The sequence below is a fragment of the Oryctolagus cuniculus genome, chromosome 5 (genome assembly GCF_964237555.1).
Source record: "Oryctolagus cuniculus chromosome 5, mOryCun1.1, whole genome shotgun sequence".
NCBI classification, from domain to species: Eukaryota; Metazoa; Chordata; class Mammalia; order Lagomorpha; family Leporidae; genus Oryctolagus; species Oryctolagus cuniculus.
Genome location: NC_091436.1, coordinates 121,687,506 through 121,706,280, shown reverse-complemented (window position 1 = coordinate 121,706,280; position 18,775 = coordinate 121,687,506). Strand labels below are relative to the sequence as shown.

At 36.9% G+C, this 18,775-nt stretch overlaps 1 long non-coding RNA gene across 2 annotated transcripts in view; it reads right to left on the bottom strand.

Annotated features, from left to right (window-relative positions):
* Positions 1-290: 290 nt before the first annotated feature.
* Positions 291-18,775, bottom strand: part of LOC127493030 (uncharacterized) — a 49,769-nt gene continuing 31,284 nt past the window's right edge. The window contains exons 3-5 of one of the 2 annotated variants that reach the window (XR_007922952.2): positions 9,881-10,002; positions 1,764-1,960; positions 291-733 (exon numbers count right to left, since the gene is read on the bottom strand). This is a non-coding gene — a long non-coding RNA (uncharacterized lncRNA). Of the gene's footprint in view, positions 1,961-9,880; positions 10,003-18,775 lie in introns of both variants that reach the window. The other variant, XR_007922951.2, reaches the window with a different exon arrangement.

Sequence of the window (18,775 nt, the reverse complement as noted above, 5' to 3'; positions counted from 1 at the left end):
ATTCAGGGAATCATACCTGATGACTCATATATCAAAATATCTTTTTATTCTATCTGGTGGAAAGATAAACTCTTCATAGTCATTTTGATATCTCTGAATTTTTTGTCTACTTTGTTACAGTTTTATGTTGACCATTTCCCTGACTGTGAATAGTTACTTTATTGAAGAACTCTGGGAATCTCTAGATGCATTCTTCCGTTTTTTCCTTCCAACTTCCTTCCTTCCTTCCTTCCTTCCTTCCTTCCTTCCTTCCTTCCTTCCTTCCTCCCTCCCTCCCTCCCTGCCTCCCTTCATTCTTCTCTTCCTCTCTTTCTAATTTATTTGTATTCTTACTAAAAATTTTAGTCTTCTCATTTTGAACTTCCTCCTCAACTTAATGAAACCCCAAAATTACATTTGAGCTTGTCCTGTCTGTGCTGCAACAATGAAAATTGCTTCATGCTGCTAAATTTGTAGGATTTGTCTTGTATTTTTCATTCCCAGGAATCACATGTTAACTGCCTACTATTCAATGACTAAACAAAATTATTTCATATTTCATCCAAATTTTTTACTGAGGCAAGAGAGCAGATACTGTCTGTTATACCATTTTGTCTATGAGCAGCTGTTTTCACACATGATATTTTTATTTGCCATCTGCCTCATTCTTTTGTATAATATCTCAAAATTTTCAGAACTTGGTGAAGAGTATGATGTTATTTATTTGGCTTCCCATGATGGCCTCGATGATATCCTTCAAATTTAGAAAAAAAAAGCACACTAGATATTTTGGGAAATTTTCATCATAAAGTTAGTTTAAAATAAAAGAGTATTAGTTACACAATGGCTATTTATGATAACTGAAACTTAAGTGGAGAAATTATAAACATACTTGGTTATTTTTCCTTGAGGGGCAGTCATTTAACAGAAGACACATCCACAAACATAGATGTGGAAACTTCCAACTCCCTAAAATAATTTGAACTGAAGGTAATATTCTAGACAATTATAGATCTCTATAAATTCTTCTATAAAATTTTTAATGAATGACAGCAGGGTTTGATGAAGGCTAGAAGCCATCTTTTAACTTGAAACATATGCATGAGGAGTGTAAGAAAAAGACGAGAAATTCCATTTCATTAATTTGGGATATTTTTTCTTTCTTTGTGAGAAAAATAATAATAGTGTATTAGTCTTTGCTTCATAACAAGAACTTCAAAAATAATTGTTTATTGGCCTGTGCCGGGGCTCAATAGGCTAATCCTCCGCCTTGCAGCACCGGCACCCCAGGTTCTAGTCCCGGTCCGGGCGCAGGATTCTGTCCCAATTGCCCCTCTTCCAGGCCAGCTCTCTGCTGTGGCCCGGGAGTGCAGTGGAGGATGGCTCAAGTGCTTGGGCCCTGCACCCCATGGGAGACCAGGAGAAGCACCTGGCTCCTGCCTTTGGATCAGCGCGGTGCGCTGGCCGCAGTGCGCTGGCCACGGTGGCCATTGGAGGGTGAACCAAAAGCAAAAGAAGACCTTTCTCTCTGTCTCTCTCTTTCACTGTCCACTTTGCCTATCAAAATGATAATAATAATAATTGTTTATTTAACTCCTACTGCTGTGTCTTGTTAACATGAGCTGAGCCATGATTTGCCTCTTATGGGAAAATATTGGTTTAAAAGTTCCTCAACATGGAGTGTTATTTCCAGAGCAACAAAAGTGACAGAACTCAAATGTGTAAATGCATCTCATATCACTGCTGTGTCAGTTTTACAGTTGTTGCAGTGACAAAAATGTTACCTGGCCAACTCCTGATTTTAAGCACGAAAGAAGACACGTTATATCCACTAAACGAGGCTGCAAAGTTTTGTGCTCCTTCTGCAATCTGTCATATCTGTTGTTCTTCTTCTTTCAAAAATTTCTGATGGCTCATTTTCATCTTCAGAATGAACACTAACTTCATTAGAAGGGTATTTGATGATCTATCTATCTGTAACCTTAAAACAAACATATTTAAGAATTCTCCTTGATACTGACCATTCATCTCTCATAATAGTTCAGGTAACTTTCACAAAATAAAAAATGTTTCAGAATAAATATATTAAACACGATGATAGGAATACTCATTGTCATGGGACCATACATAATACATATGCTAGGTAAAGAACGCCCTAACTTATGAGAAAACCATCTTTATCTGCCATTTTAGAGTACAATTTTTACTCATTTAGATATATTCACCATTCTTCAGTTTTTGTGCTTTAAATATGGAATATATACACACAAAATTATGATATTTCAAAAATATTTCGGCTGATGAATAATTGCTCTTAGATCTATCCACATATCCTGTAAAGTTGACCTCAAGTAGGCTAATACTACTAACAATCCAAAAATGAAGACTTGTTCTCTACATGATAGCCATCATTTCATTTGAATTTTCACGGTATGTCAAGTATATTAAATGTATAACTGGAATTAGTTCACTAATGTCCATAACAATCATTGAATATAAAAATTATATCCTGATACATAAATATTTCTCTAGTTGTACCCTGTCTGAATTGCCAACCCAGATTCTTGAGATATAAAACAGTAGCTGTTTTCAATCACTACAACAATTGTGGAGTTTGTACACAGCAATAGATAACTTAGAAAATGAACATGTCCTTGTGCTGTTATAGTTATGACTCTAGCCATAATAACTGACAATGAGTGAAAATTATATTATTGAGCAGGTTACTGAGAAAATATATACAGTGGCTTATTTTCTCATTTCTTGATCCCTGTGCCTTTCAGGAAATAAATATCACCATATTACTTACCTGCTCATGAAATCTCTGAGACAAGCCATTTCCATAGTCATCTGATAAAGTATCTGAGCTTTTTCTACATTAGAAGGTATTCACCTTTGTAGCTTATCTGATTTAGGGATAAAAGTCATTTTTTCACAAGAAGAAAATATCAAGAACATGTTAAAAGGAATTTCAAGGGGAAGATATAATCAATACTTGTCAGAGAGAGCTTGCTGCCTGTGCCATATGTCTTGGCACACCTACAGTTCAGTTTAAGTTCTGGGGGGTTTCATCATTACTTCTGTCTGTGTTCCACCTCAAACTGAAGCATTTAATTTTTTTTTCTCATTTTGTCTCAGTCTTCCTTAATAGCATGCTAGAATATTCCAGGAATTGAAGGCAGTTAACTCTCCCAAGGATAATCCTTCAACAGTTCTGGTCCAGAGATATTATAAATGTCAAGCCTCCTATTAATTATGTGAAAAATTCCAGGTGGCATTCTACATATTTCTCAAAAGTCCTGAAAGTTTCATATTCATATTCTCTCTCCCACTTGCCCTCACTTTCTTCCTCTTCTCTTTCTACCTCTTTTTTTTTTTTATTCTAACTTTTCCATCTTACCTTTCTTACTTGTTCAGTTTCCTTACTCTTGCTTATAGGGATCTCATTGAAAATAACACTCCTGTACACATATTTTTGCCTATTCTTTGTTTTGAGGGAAAGTCCAATGAAGAGACTGTCCTGATATGACATCACTTAGAAGGTACTCTACTTCATTAATGCTTAAGTCTGGTCCTCTTATTGTACTCATATGGCTTACACTGGAGACATTTTCTGGGTAAATAGAGGTTTTCCCACGGAGTTAATAATTCTTCCTGTCTTCAAATGACAAGAGGTGGCCATTGTGGCTCATCAGGTTAAGCGACTACTTGAGACATATGCATCCTTTATCAGAGTGCCTATCCATCTCTACTCTGTCAGACAGTAGCTGAAGTACTTGGATCCCCGGACACCCACAAGGGAGACAGGAAACAGATTCAGTGAGATTTACAAATAAAAAAAGTCACTCTATAGGAGCAATATTCAAATTCAAATGTTTTTTTTTGGCTTCCAAGTTTGGTTCTCTATAATATAGTATTCTACCTTTACTGAATTAATGCCAACTAGATCCCACATACAGCTCATGGCACCATTAACATAAGGAGATATTTTTTAGCTAAGTTTCAGTTCTTATAAGCAAAAAGCACCATCTACTGATGAAGTGTATAGGGAATTAAAGTGGAAGGACAGAAAGTGTTCCTGTTTCTATTCTTATAATGTAATGTTTCTATCTGTCTCCTGAGGTAATATTACAAACAGAAGGCAAAATACGCAAGAAAGATTTGAGAGAGTAGGGGCAGGAAGAGAGTTTATCTATCTGGTATTTCCCATGATTGAATTGTAACTTCTATGCATAAAGGTCTCTAGAATCTTTGCTCAGTAGAGCAAGGTCTTTGCTATTATTTACAGATAATGGGAGACATTTCCATGCAATGAGGAAATGTTACATTGAGAAGAAGTTTTCTATTGATTGGGAGGTTGAGTTTCTGTTTACCTTTCTCTTCCATTTGCTGCATTTACTATTTGAACGTGCATTAACATTGGCTTATGTGTGGATTGTCTCCTCTGCTCAACCTTGAAAGTAAGTTTCTAATTTTTGTTTTACTTCATTCCATGTGCTGCAGTGTTATCAGTTTTCTGTTTCTACATGACCCTTGGCTAGTCTTTAGCAATTTAAAACAGTTTGTTGTCTCCTAATCCTGTGGGCCGGGGGTAAGGCATGGCTTAGTTAAGACCTCTACTTCAGGTTCTCTCACAAGGTTGTCAACAAGGTATTGGCCAGGAAAAGATCCTATTTGAAGATTCATTTGGGGAGGATCCCCTTCCAGCTTCACATGGTTTTTACTCTGCAGTTCATCATGGATGGATTGAACTGAAAGCTCCAGCTCTCCAACTGTTAGCTGAATTTTGACTTGAGGCAAACTCACTTGCTTGCCACAAGGGTCTCTTCAGCACAGCAGCTTGTTTCATCAAAATGTGCACATTGAGAAAACTATCTCCTATCAAGATGATACTATAAGGCATGATGTGCTAAGCACCAGATGTGGGGTAGGTGTGAGTTCACACACACACACACACACAATCAGAACCACAAGATTAGAGAGATGACAAAAGATTGGAATTCAAAAATGATTTTTTATCTATGAGAAAGAGAGAGAGTGATAAAAAAAGATGTATTTATTAATTTGAAGAAAGAGCTAGATAGAGGCAGAGGCAGAGAGGGAAGGAGTAAGGGAAGGAGATAGGGAGGGAAGGAGAGAGAGAAAGAGAGAGAGAGAGAGAGAGAGAGAGAGAGAGAAATCCCATCTGCTTTCACTCCTCAAATCCCTAAAATGCCCCTGGTTGGGGCTGAAGACAGGAGCCAAGAATTCCCTCCAGATCTCCCATGGGCTTGACAGGAACCTGGTGAATAGAGCTATCACTGTTGCTTCCTACAGTTTAAATTAGCAGAAAACTAGACATAAAAACTGGAAATCAGACCCAAAAGTGCTCCTGTATGCTACATGGTTGTGTTAACTGGTGTCTCGATTGCTAGGACAAACACACACCCCAGAGAATAGTTTAAATTTAGGTGTAATTTCACTATGACATAGTAAATAGGTGAATGATGTGAAGCATAGAAAGGAAAGGCATGTCCTCAACTGATGGAAGTAGCAAAGGCAAAAGACAGTTGTATGAATTCAAATAGCATATTCCAAATAAAAAGGGAATACTGAGCCAGTGGAAAGACACAAATTTTGGGGGAAATAATGACATTTGCTTGCGTTACATAGAATTTCATACATTTCTGACACTGTATTTGTTAAGTTTTAAAATTTTTATTTAAAAGACAGAGTAACATCACATACAAACACACACACACACACACACAGACATCTTCCATCTGCTGATCATTTCTCTAAATGAACCAACAGTTGAGGTTGAGCAAGGCTGAAACCAGAAACCAGGAACTCTGTTAGGATCTCCCCTGTGGGTGGCAGGGACTGAGGTACTTAAACTATCATCTGCTGCCTCAGGGTGTGCATTGGCAAGAATCTGGATTAAAAGTGAAGGGGAACTCAATCCTAGGCACTCTGATATGGTATGCAGACGTTCTGAGAGGGAGCTTACACTACTTATCCCACCTCTCAGACCATGTTTATTTTACCTACATTAACTTATTTAATCTTCTTACTAACCTTTTAATATAGACAAAGTTATTATTTCCAGTTTACAAATGACAAAAGTAGAAGCTGAGAGTTTAAATGAATCGCCAATTTATACTGCCAGAAGCCAACAGAACTCAGATTCAATTGTGATATTCTGACTCCACAACTCAAGCTCTAGATGGCTTAAAAACATTTGTGTATTTCCATTATTCTAGATGCACTATATTATAGTCTGGTTTGACTGATTATAATTATGGTAGCATAGTGAAGTCACAGAATATGTAGACTTTAATATTCTATTCTTTAAAATAAGGTCAAAGTAGATAATAATACGCTATTTCTAAACTTGAAAACTCCATGACTCTCTTTAAAAATGGGTTTTAACAAAGTAACCAAAAAATATTTTAGGAAATTCTTTTGGCAAGAAGTTCCATACAGCCTCCTGAGAGAAAGAATTATTCAGTTGACTAGATAGGAAATCACTGCTTAAGGTCACACCTACGTTGACTGTCAGTGTGTTAGAGGGCATAAGAGTTCCATGGTGGGGCATAAGAATGACAGAGTAAGAATATATAGTAACAGGTCATTGTTATGTAGTAGGAATCCTATAACCTTGCAGTGAGATTTGAGTTGAATTCCTGGTTCTGCCATTTACTAACTATGATCCAGGAAATATGAGTTACATTCTGTAAGCTTTAGTAAGATTTACAGAACATGACAATGTTGGTTAGAATGGCATATATGTGGCGGAGTGATGAGCAACTTCCAAGAGAAGTAACTTACACAATACATTCATTTTGTTTTGACTTAAAGGTATGCTCAGGTGCTACCTAACTCTCCTGGTAGTTGACCACTGAATGGTGATTAGTGGTTCAGACTTGGTTCATCTTGCGGCTCCAGTCCTTAATGAAGCACCTCAGCAAAGGATGAAAGAGAAGACAGATTATTCCATCTTTTTGATATTTCGTTTTGTTAGACATGTATACCTTTCATTGTTCAGGAATATATATGATTAAGAGTCAAGGAAGTATAATCTCTTCACTCAGAAAGGAGAAGAAGATATTTTTGATAATTAGTATTGTCTATGAAAAACATCCAACTTATATTGGCATAGTAATATTCTCAGCATGAGAGGTGTCTGTGTTTTTTTGTTGTTGTTGTTGTTTTTTGTTTTTGTTTTTTTTTGCTATATATCTTTCTTGACAGATTGGGCATAATAGAGGTAGGAAATAAAGACATTCTTTTAAAAATCTGAAATATTTAAAGGTATTTATTTTGGGGGATGGAGAGAAAGAGAGAGAGAAAGACAGACAGACATACACACATAGAGAGCTTCCATCCATTAGTTCACTCACCAAGGAAGCTAAAGTTGAAGCTATAAACCAAGCACCCAATCCAGATTTCCCACATGATGACAAGAATTCAATTACTTGAACCATCATGTCCGCACTCCAGGATCCACATTCACAGGGAGGTGGAGTTTAGGACTGGAACAGGGAATTAAATCCAGGTACTCTGATGTGCAATGTGGGCATCTCCACCTGTAGACATAATGCCTGCTTCCAAAAGATGTTTTTAGCCTTCTCAGTCTCTATGACCTGATCTTTTTCTTCTTCTCCCTCTGATGTACACACAAACATACAAAAGAAGATGTACCTACACATTCACACACCAGAGTTTCATCAGGGAGAACAGATGTATGCTAAGCACACAGGATCAACCTGTTTCTCAAATATCAGCTAAATGTTGTTTTGCTGTTAAGATTTTGGAGAGTGCTAAATTGACTAAATTTGACAGGTCAGTCCCAAAGTTAACATTATTTTAGTCTTCGTTTTGGAATTTCAGTCTGTATCTGTTAAATGTCATTTCTGATATTCCACTGTTGAAATTTAGGAGAGACAAATGCTTGTTATGCTGGAATGTTTCCTGTATTTCATTTGATACCTGCTTCTAAATTATTCAAGGCCTTTTAATGATTGTTATAAACAAAGTTGCTCTACATATTTTATATATCTCTGGTTTTGAAGTATTATGCTAATTGGGAAACACTATGTAAGACCATTAATTAGAGTCTTTCTACCTCAGATAGTGTACTGATAAAATGGATAGTCATGGTGTAGGGAAGAAAATAAAAGTATATAAGTAGCATTGGGTATTAATTTTAATATTTAAATTTCTTTAATTTTTAACCGGATATGAGTTTATTCTGTTACAATCCAAAAGAGGAAAATTGGGGCCAACACTGTGGCATAGTATTTAATGCTGCCGCCTGCAACACCAGCATGTCCTATGGGTACTGGTCGTGTCCCAGCTCCACCACTTCTAATCTAGTTCCCTGCAAGTGCCCTGGAGCAAACAGCAGAAGATAGTTCTAGTGTCGGGGCTCCTGCCACCCATATGGGAGAACTAGGCAAAGCTCTTTGCTCCTGGCTTTGGCCTGACCCAGCACTGGCTATTGTGGCCATCTGGGTAGGAAACTAGCAAAAGGAAGATCTCTATCTCTGTCTCTGCTTCCCTTTCTGTAACTCTGACATTCAAAATAAATAAATAAATCTTAAAAAAAAAGAGGAGTTTGCAATTGTTGTAGTATATGCCATCAAATAAAAAGTGTTATAGATAGCTTAATATTGAAATATTTTATTAACTCACTAATCCAAAAAATTCTGATTAGCATTTTTTACAATAATAGATACAAAGTAATAAAGATGAAAAACATAACAAGCACTTGTAATAATTTAATTCTTCCTATTTACTTATTTAATTGTTCAGTCAAAACAGAGTGACAGAGTGAGTGAGAGAAAGAGAGCGTATGTGCTTCCCCTGTTGTTTTACTCCACAAACAGCTGCAACAGTCAGATCTGTGTCAGCATCTCTATGTGGAACCTACAGCCCATGGGTAACTACTACACACTCATTTGGTGCTTATCCTGTCGAATTTCAGACAAGGAACAGCTAAACTTTCCAAAGGGATATCATAATTTAGTGAAGTATAATAGAAGTACCTTAGTATTGAATATATTTCTGTAGTCATTACTAAGCTTATTCTTAATTGATTTGGCTTTGGTAGCCACAGATGAGTCATGGTGATTCTATCATCTAGCATGGTGATTCTGGTCATCTCTAGCTAGTTGCTCAAAATTTTATTCTGTGATTCGCTTGTTCCAAGCATTGCGGTCATAGGTAGATCTCTTCCAAGATTTTGAACAACGCTTCTTGGACTTAACCTAAAGTGTTGCAGATACTTTAGCCTGAGAACTGAGTGCATATTCACACCTATCAATTCCTTTAAGCTGGAAGCATTTCTTCAGATCTAATATTCAGTCAGTTTACTCTGTCATCCCTCACTGGCAGACAGTTACTTTTTTATTTTTTAATTTTTTTTCCTAAAATATCCCAGGCCTACTTGACCACTCCAATTGTCCGTTGGCCTATAAGTCACTGGACTACATTTAAAAATTAAGTTATCATAGTATCTTCAGAGGAAAACAGGTAAGCTAGTTGAGGACATACAAAGCCAAAATGGAGTGACTCAATGGATTCTGGAGAGATGGAAAAAAGATATACAATTATTAGGAGAAACATCAGTCATCTACTATTTCCAAATGTTTTTAAAATTTAACTGACACTGCATGTTCCCAGCCATCTGCTATATTTACAAAAACATAAGCACACTCATTAATGGGTTTCCATGGGATTTCAAACTCAGCTATTTGAAAATCCAAAAATCTGTATTTTATTTTCATGGCACTATGTTAATTCATTCTCCAGGTTTTGATTTTCAGCTACTTTTTCTGTACCCTATTATAGATGGCAGATTCACTGTGTTGTAGCTATTTGTGCTTGGTAAGTGACAGTAAAAAATGAAAATGCTTACCTGCTAAAGATGTATTTGTTCTGCTATGTTCTGACATAGCAAAGAGGAGATAGTGTCATAAACAGCTGTGATCCACAGAAACGCTTAGAATGTATTTTAAAAACTGTAACATGGTCCTTCTACTGTCAAGGAATACAATCAGAAAAACATTGGTAAGGCACGAAGGTGTCATGGGTGTTTGCTTTATATATAGTGGGCCAATATACCTCCCCAGTAGCTTTAAGCTGTTAGTTACGACAAAGAGTTCTGCAATAAAATAGTATTTTTTTAATAAACTGTTTTGGGGACAGTTCGTTATTAGGACAATTACTGGTCCTGACTGTTCTGAACAAAGATACACAGCCTAATTATAGGTGGGTAAATAAACAACATCATGGTATTAAGACCCAACGAGAAAAGGTTTTCTGTTTATGGGAAAGCTAAGGAAGAAAGCTATCAGAGAAATATATTTAAAAAGACAGAAACCAAATTTCTTTATAAATCTAAAATTTCTCTATCAATATAACAAACTAGAGTAATGTTCAAAAAGCAGTGAAGCCGAATAGGAACAATTTGTGCATATTTTTGAAAATCTCATTTAATTCTGTGTTCTTGTTTATATAAAGCAGACTTGTGCAGAGTAAAATAGATTCAAGAAAATTTACTTGAGATTTATTGCAAATTTAAATATGTATGTTTCAATCTCCCTGTTATTGGGTCTTAATCATGAATTCTTATTCAGTTTTAAGAAAAACACCCTGACAATTGATATCCAAGTTAGCTCAAGGGATTATAGGAAGTGAATATGTAAATCACATTTTAAAGTAATGTACCTTAAGGTGTGATAGAATAGCATGCACTACTAGAAAGCTGATGAGAAGGAAACTCAGTTCTCATTTATTCATTGGACTATGAGTATAATTAAATTTGGAACAGTGCTTTGCAATGTGTTAGCTTGTTTGAGCTATTTGGTCTTCATATATTACACACACACTTGCATACATACACCCTATGGGTGAATAAACCTGTGAAGTTCAAAAGGTGGATTTTGTTCCTTCCTTTGGGGACCGGGGCCCAGAGCCCTTCAGTGACTTGCTCGAAGCACACATTCTATACGCAATGAAGCCAATATTTTAAACCAGAATAGTCTTCCTCCTAACCCCATAGCTTTGTACCACCCTCTTGCTATCACTCATATAGAATTCGGGGCAGATGTTTGTTTCATTAGGCAACATGTGTTTAAAAGAATACCACCCAGTGTGTCAAGAAACCCCTGAAGGAGAGCCAACCTGTCTATTTTTTTTTCAGGCATCAAGTTGGGTCCCTTCCAGGAGATAAAGTGGGATCAACACAGCATTTGCAGTAACCAGCTGCTGTTTGCCATAGACTGAAAGACACATGTCACTACTGCAGCTAAATTATTCATACTATGTTGGAATAATGCTGAGTAGAAAAAGAGAACTGTTATTAGTATTTAAGAGCCTTTTATAAGAAGGCTTATGGTGTATTCATTTTTGCATTTAAAAAAAAGTTTATTAGAATTGCAGATACAATAAAGATATATTCCATGCAAAATTCACTCCTTAAATTCTTGCTACAACCACAGATGGGACAGGTTAAAGTTAGGGAAGCTGAACTCAGTACAAGTCTCCCAAGTGAGTGGAAGGGACCCCATTACTTGAGTCATGTCCACTGCCTTCCAGGGTGTGCACTGTGAGGTAACTGGAGTCAGAAGCGGAGCTGGGACTTGAAACCAGGCACGCCAACAAGGGATTCAGGCATCCCAGAATGCATCTGAACTGCTGCATCAAATGCACATCCAGAGGTTTGAGGTTAATATCTATAAACACTGACTTTGGCATTGTGTAGTTTGATTTTCACCATTACAATGGAACAGTATAGTTGTCGTCATTGCACAGCGAAGAATCCAGTAGGAGTGTGTAGACAGGATGATCCCCAGAACCCAGAAGTCCCTGGTTTCCATAGTTCACCATCCAACAGAATGCTCCTGTATTGCTCCAAGGGTCTTCTCCATGTCAAGTGTCGTCATCTCTGTGGTTGTGCCTGTTTTCTTCCCTCATTTTTCCAAAAATATGTTTTCTCTTCCCATCCTCCTGTGAAAATTCTGTCCTCCTATACTCCTAGGCCTGGTTTAACAGTCACTCCTTTTCAAATCATTACTCTCTAGTGGTCTTGCCCTTTTCAGTTAATAATTATAATGTTTATAACTCATAATATTTAGTGCTCACTCCATATTTTTGGTTTTTTTTTAATTATTCTTCCAAAATTTTAGAAAATTTCTTGTGGAACTGACATGTACTGAGTACTGAGTTGTGCATCTCAACACTGCACTTATCATGATTAACAATGAATGATAGCTTTTAAAATATTTCATGTTTTATTTATGAAGGAAGATGAATATTTGAATTCTTCACTATGGCAATAATTTAGTTTGCTCAATAGTTACTCTTTGAATTAGATCAAATATGTCTTTTTCAGTCACTTAATAATAGTTTAATGATATTTAGAAAGCTTCCTTAAAAATCTTCATATAGATATACTATTAAACTTCATGGTTTATGCACATTTGGTGCAGTATGAGTAGATATATTAAAAATAGGATTTCATATAATATTAGCTTAATAGAATATATCTTTCAAGTTGATTTTACTCTTATTAGGATGGTAGATATAGTATAATTATATTGTCTCTTTTTTAAAAATACTTCCCTGTCCCAATTATATAAGTTATACAGTTATAGTCTCGTGATAATTTAAGATCTAGAAGTAAAATAAAACTATTCTGCATTTACTCATAACATCATGTGTGTGTGTGTGTGTGTGTGTGCTGTTTTCAGCCAAGAACTGATGATGAATCAGGGAAACCAGAGTCCAAATAGGCACATTAGCACAGAGTCTTATCTCCTCTGTCACCATAAACACATTCACTGTAATACATTCACTAATGTGTTGAGGAAATGAGTCAGCACTCTTTCACAGAGAGAGATGTCCCAGGTCCACTTTTCATGTTGATTTACTATCAGCTTCTATATGAATTAGACTTTGGTCTGAATATAAAATAGAACCCAATTCATTCCTCTAATGATCATTTCTAGGATCCCTGACATTCTGTTCTCTTGCTCGGGGCAAGAGAATAGAGATAAGACAGAAAAATGCGAGAAAGGATCCCTAACATACATATGTACATACATACATATATACACACACATATATACATACACACACACACACACACACACCTTAGAGTTTCCAGTGTTGTAATGAACTATTTTAGGGGATGCAAAGAGCTGCAGAACTGTGTGATGCAGAGAGCTAAATAGATTATTAGCAAAAGTGGTTCAATGCCGTGTTCCTAGGCTTGAGTGCACTGTTTTGCTGCACACTTTCACTGTCTTACTCATAGACAAAAGCCACACAGAGTGAAATCAGGGGTGACAGACTTCATTTTCAAAGATGGCCCCAGTTGCATATACATCCAGTCCCACATGCTCTTCTAGATCTTTTGCAGTCTCCTTCAGAGGATGAAGTTTATTTCTTCTGCTCTGGACCTCAGCGTGCTCTTTCAAATGCGCATGATTGAAATGCTGCTGAAAAGTGCCTGTTAAAATCCTTAGAAGAAATCCAAACGGCCAACAGACACTTGAGAAAATGCTCAGGATCACTAGCCATCATGGAAAGGCAAATCAAAACCACGATGAGATTTCACCTCACCCAGGTTACAATAGATTTCATACAGAAATCAAAAAACAACCAACACTGGAGAGGATATGGGGAATAAGATATCCTAATCCACTGTTGGTGGGAATGTAAACTGGTACAGCCACTGTGGAAGACAGTATGGAGATACCTGAGAAATCTGAATATAGACCTGCCATATGACCAGGCCATCCCACACTGGAAATTTACCCAAAGGAAATGAAATCAGCATATGGAAAATTTGATATGTACTCCATGTTTATGGCAGCTTAATTCACAATAGCTAAGATATGGAATCAACCAAGACATCTGTCAACTAAAGACTGGATAAAGAAATTATATATTTATATATATATATATATATATATACACACACACACACACAGTATGGAATACTACACAGCAGTTAAAAATGTAGTCCTTTTGTTTGCAACAAAATGGGTGAAACTGGAAACCATTATATTTAGTGAAATGAGTCAGTCCTAAAAAAGACAAATACCATATGTTTTCTCTGATCTGTGGTCGTGGAGTACCTAAAAGATAATTTATAGAAGTGAAATTGATACTTTGAGATGCAATGTACTTGAATAGCCTTTGCTCCACTGTTGAGGAACAGTTTTTTTTTTTTTTTTTCTTATACTATTTGTTATATGCTTTACTTAGCGTAGGGTTAATCTTATGAGTACAACATTAACTGAAAAGAGATCTTAGTAAAAAATAAAAATGGGACTAGGAGAGGGAGGAGGAAGAAGGGCGGGAGTGTGGGTGGGAGGGAGGGTAGGGTGGGAAGAACCACTATGTTCCTAAACTCTTGTATATGAAATGCATGAAGCTTGTATACCTAAAATAAAAATTTTAAAAAGAAAAAAAATACTGTGAAATGACTTCTTAACTTCCAATACCAGATCATAAAATGTGATAGAACGTGGTTCTGTCTGCCTGTCTGTCTCTCTCACCCTTAGAGCTGGGCCACCATGCTGTGAGGAATCTCAAAATTGCCCACATAGAAAGGCACTTCAGCCTCATCTAACACACATCAACTGACAGATTGGAGTGAATGCATCTGCAAAGAATTCTAGCCCTCAACCTTATACTCTTTCAGTTGCGGTCACACATAATGGGTTCTACTGAGCTTGATCCAAATTGGTGATTATTGTAAGTGATGCATAATAAATTATTATATTGCTCTACGACACTTGGGAGTAATTTATACAGCAAAAGCAAATTAAATTGATGTTAGTACTTGGAATTGCACTAGTAGCAAAAGCTAAAGCATGTACCATTGGGGCCATGTGATGGATGAGCTGAGTTATTAATGAGGAGAATTTTAGTGAAAGTCTAAAGAACCTCTGCTATGGTATGGAAGTTTATGTCCTCCCAAAATGTGTGACCCCCACAGTGATGATATTAATGGGTGAAGGGCCTTTGGGAGATGGTCATGTGATGTGACCAGGAATAATACTCCCATGAATGTAGACTTGAGAGAAGGAATCTGCCCTTCTCACATATGAGGACACAGTGAGAAGAGGCCATCTAAGAACCAGGGAATAGTCCCTCAACAGACACTAAATCTGCCAGCAACACTAAGTGTGGGCTTCCTAACCTTCATAACTGTGATAACTATATTTATATATTGTTTTATATATTTAAATATATTTTAAATATGTATATACTGTTATATATTTATGTTGTTCTATATTGTTTTTGTTACTTTTTATTTTAGCAGAAGATTGGCAGGCAACAGACACACAAAAAGAATGCTCAGGATCACTAATTATCAGGGAAATGCAAATAAAAGCCACAATGAGGTTTTACCTTACCCCAATTAGAATGACTTTCACACAGAAATCGAAAGACTGTAAATGCTGGTGAGGATGTGGGCGAAAAGGTATATACACTGTTGGTAGGAATGTAAACTAGTTCAGCCATTGTAGGGGACTGCATGGGGATTCCTCAGAAATCTGAGTGTAAATCTGTCATTTGACCCAGCTAATAACACTCCTAGGAATTACCCAAAGGAAATAAAATTGGCATACAAAAGAGTTATCTGTACCCCCATGTTTATTACAGCACAACCCACAATAGCTAAGATATGGAATCAACCCAGATGTCCATCAACTAATGATGGGATAAAAAAAAATGTAGTATATATATACAGTGTGGAATACTACTCAGCCATAAATAAATGAAATCTTTTATTTTGAAAAAACAAAATGGATGCAGTTGGAAACCATTATACTAAATGAAATAAGCCAGTCCCCAAAGACAAACCTCATATGTCTACTCTGCTTTTTGGTAACTAATAGAGTACAAAAAATGTAATGTATGTGAGACAAAATGACATTTTAAGATTTGCTCTATGTTTACAGTCCTTGGCATCAACTGTTGAGGAACAATGTTGTTTGCTTCAAGCTATTTGTTGAATTCTTTGCTTAGTAGAGTGTTAAGCTTATGATTATAAATAAGAAGAACCAAGAAGATTGGCATGGAAATATTTTTAAAGATTTATTTATCTAATTGAAAGGCATAGTTAGAGAGAGGACACACACACATACACGCATGCACACACACACACAGAGGGAGAGAGAGAGAGTGAATCTCCCATCTGCTGGTTCACTCCTCAAATGGCTGCAACAGCCAGGATGGGGCCAGGCTGAAGGCAGGAACCAGGAGCCTCTTTTGGTTCCCTTATATGGCTGCAGGGGCTCAAGCACTTGGGCCATCCTCCGCTGCCCTTGCAGGTGCATCAGCAGGGAGCCAGATTGGAATTGGAGCAGCCTGGACTAAAACCAGTGCCCATATGGAATGCCAGCACTATAGGCCACAGCTTTAATCCCCTGAACCACAGTACCAGCCTCAGGAAGTTTTTTAAATTAATTTATTTATTTTTAGTTCAATGGCAGGTACAGAGAGAAAGAGAGAGAAATTTTCATCTCTTCGTTTATTTCCCAAATGCATGCCCATAAGTCAACGTTGGAGCTCAGAACTCAATCACATCACTAAAATGGGTGGCATGAACCCAAGTACTTGGAGTTATCATCTGCTGCCTCCCAGGGAGCACACCGGCAGAAAGCTGGATCAGAAGCCGGTACTCAGGAGTCCAAGCAGGCACTCTGATATGGGGTGCAGGCATCTCAGGCTGCAACTTAACTATTGCAACACATTCCTGCCCCTGTCAAGGAAGCCTTAAAGTATGGAAAATGTTACAGCAAGATGCAGAAGGGGGGAGGGTAGGCTAGCAATGGACTGCATATTTGCAGTGACAGGGAACACAGAAACTGTATCTAGTGAACTGATGGATCTTGTAAAGGTAAATTTTAGGCAGAATTTAGAAAGTGCCTTCTGACTTTTTCTCCATGACTGTGATAAAATGAGAGAGGAGGGAAGCTGAGAAATGATTTGTTCTGTTTTCAATAAAATTTTAGAAGACATGTCAAGGAGCTAGAACTTATTGTGGTTGAAAATAAATCATTTTCATTCTCTACCTCTACAAGATTCTCAAATTAAGAAAAGGATTCATGGAGAAGTAAAAAAAAAAAAAAAAAAAAAAAAAAGACATGACTTAATATTTTTTTGCTAGGTCCCCATAAAATACTAAGTCAGTGCCTGGGAGAGCCATTCTGGCATAAAGAGGTCCCTCTACAAACCTTCAGGCCATGCTTTGTGGGCTTACTCTGAGAATCATAACAGCAAAGATTCTAAGAATGTCACCTGAAATATAATATTAAAAAAATAAAGTGCCAATAATAATGGCATATGATTGAAACATGGAGAGAAAAATTAAATATGTGTATCATGGCTTTAATTACTTGATACAATGCAACAAGCTGAAATAATATTAGTTTTGGTACAGAAGAAAAAATACCATTTAAAAGGCACAGATGTAGGGGCCAGCATTGTAGTGCAGCAAGTTAAGCTGCTCTATGACCTGGAATACTGGCATCCCATATGGGCACTGCTTGGAGCACCGGCTGCTCCACTTCTCATCCAGCTCCATGCTAATGCAGCTGTGAAAGCAACAGAGGATGGTCCAAATATTTGGGTTCTTGCCACCCACATGGGTTACCTGGAAGAAGCTCCTGGATTCTGTCTTTGGCCTGGCCCAGCCCCAGCCTCGGTGGCTATTTGGGGAGTGAACTGGTGGATGGAGCATCTCCCATTCTCTCCGTCTCTCTTTCTCTGTAACTCTCTGCCTTTCAAATAAATAAACAAATTGTTTTTTAAAAGGTATAAATTTAATAAAGATTTTCAACAGAGCATATAAAATACCTTTTCTGGATTGAATCAGAAAATTACAGCCCAGAGAACACATGATATTAACACACTCTAGAACAACTTTCATTGAAATTCATTCATTGTTTATATAATTGGGCCACAGTGAAAAACAGTTCCACAAATATCACTAAACAATTCAGTGCTGACTTTCATTTTTTTAAAAGCATGGTGATGAGTGTGCTGTTTCCTAAGCAAAATGTTTTTGTTATAAATAAACATAGAGTCATTTTTCTTCAGGAATTGGAATCAAGACTACTCGTTGTTGAAAACTGTTTGTTTTATAAACACTGAGCTCATGGAGTGATTGGTTTGCCTATTATGAGTTAGCTTCTGGAAAGCTGAGAGAGAAAGTCATGATTCACTTCCTAACAGAAAATTATGCATCTTAATTTCACCTGAAGCTGTATCTTACTTTATCTAGTCTTATTTTCCTCCTCCCTCCTTTAAATTAATTTTAGATACAAAATAAAAAGTTTTGTACTGTTTATATTTTCCTAAATCATCTCAAGTCATATTTTATGATATGGCCAGGGAAAAGGAATATAAACTAATGAATAATAAAACACTTTCTAAGTAAACTAACATTAACTTAAATGTTATCTTTAAAAAAATATATTTGCCATGATTCAATGCAGTTATCAAAACTCTAAACTGAAAATATTTATTTATAGAATGCCCTTTCTGTCCATAACTTTCAATTTTGTAGTCTTTTTTTTTTTTTTTTTTGGCAGGCAGAGTTAGACAGTGTGTGAGAGAGAGAGAGAGAGAGAGAAAGAAAAGTCTTCTTCCCTTGGTTCACCCTCCAAATGGCCGCTACGGCCAGCCTGCTGCAGCCAGCATGTTGCACCAATCTGAAGACAGGAGCCAGCTGCTTCCTCCTGGTCTCCCACGTGGGTGCAGGGCCCAAGCACTCAGGCCATCCTCC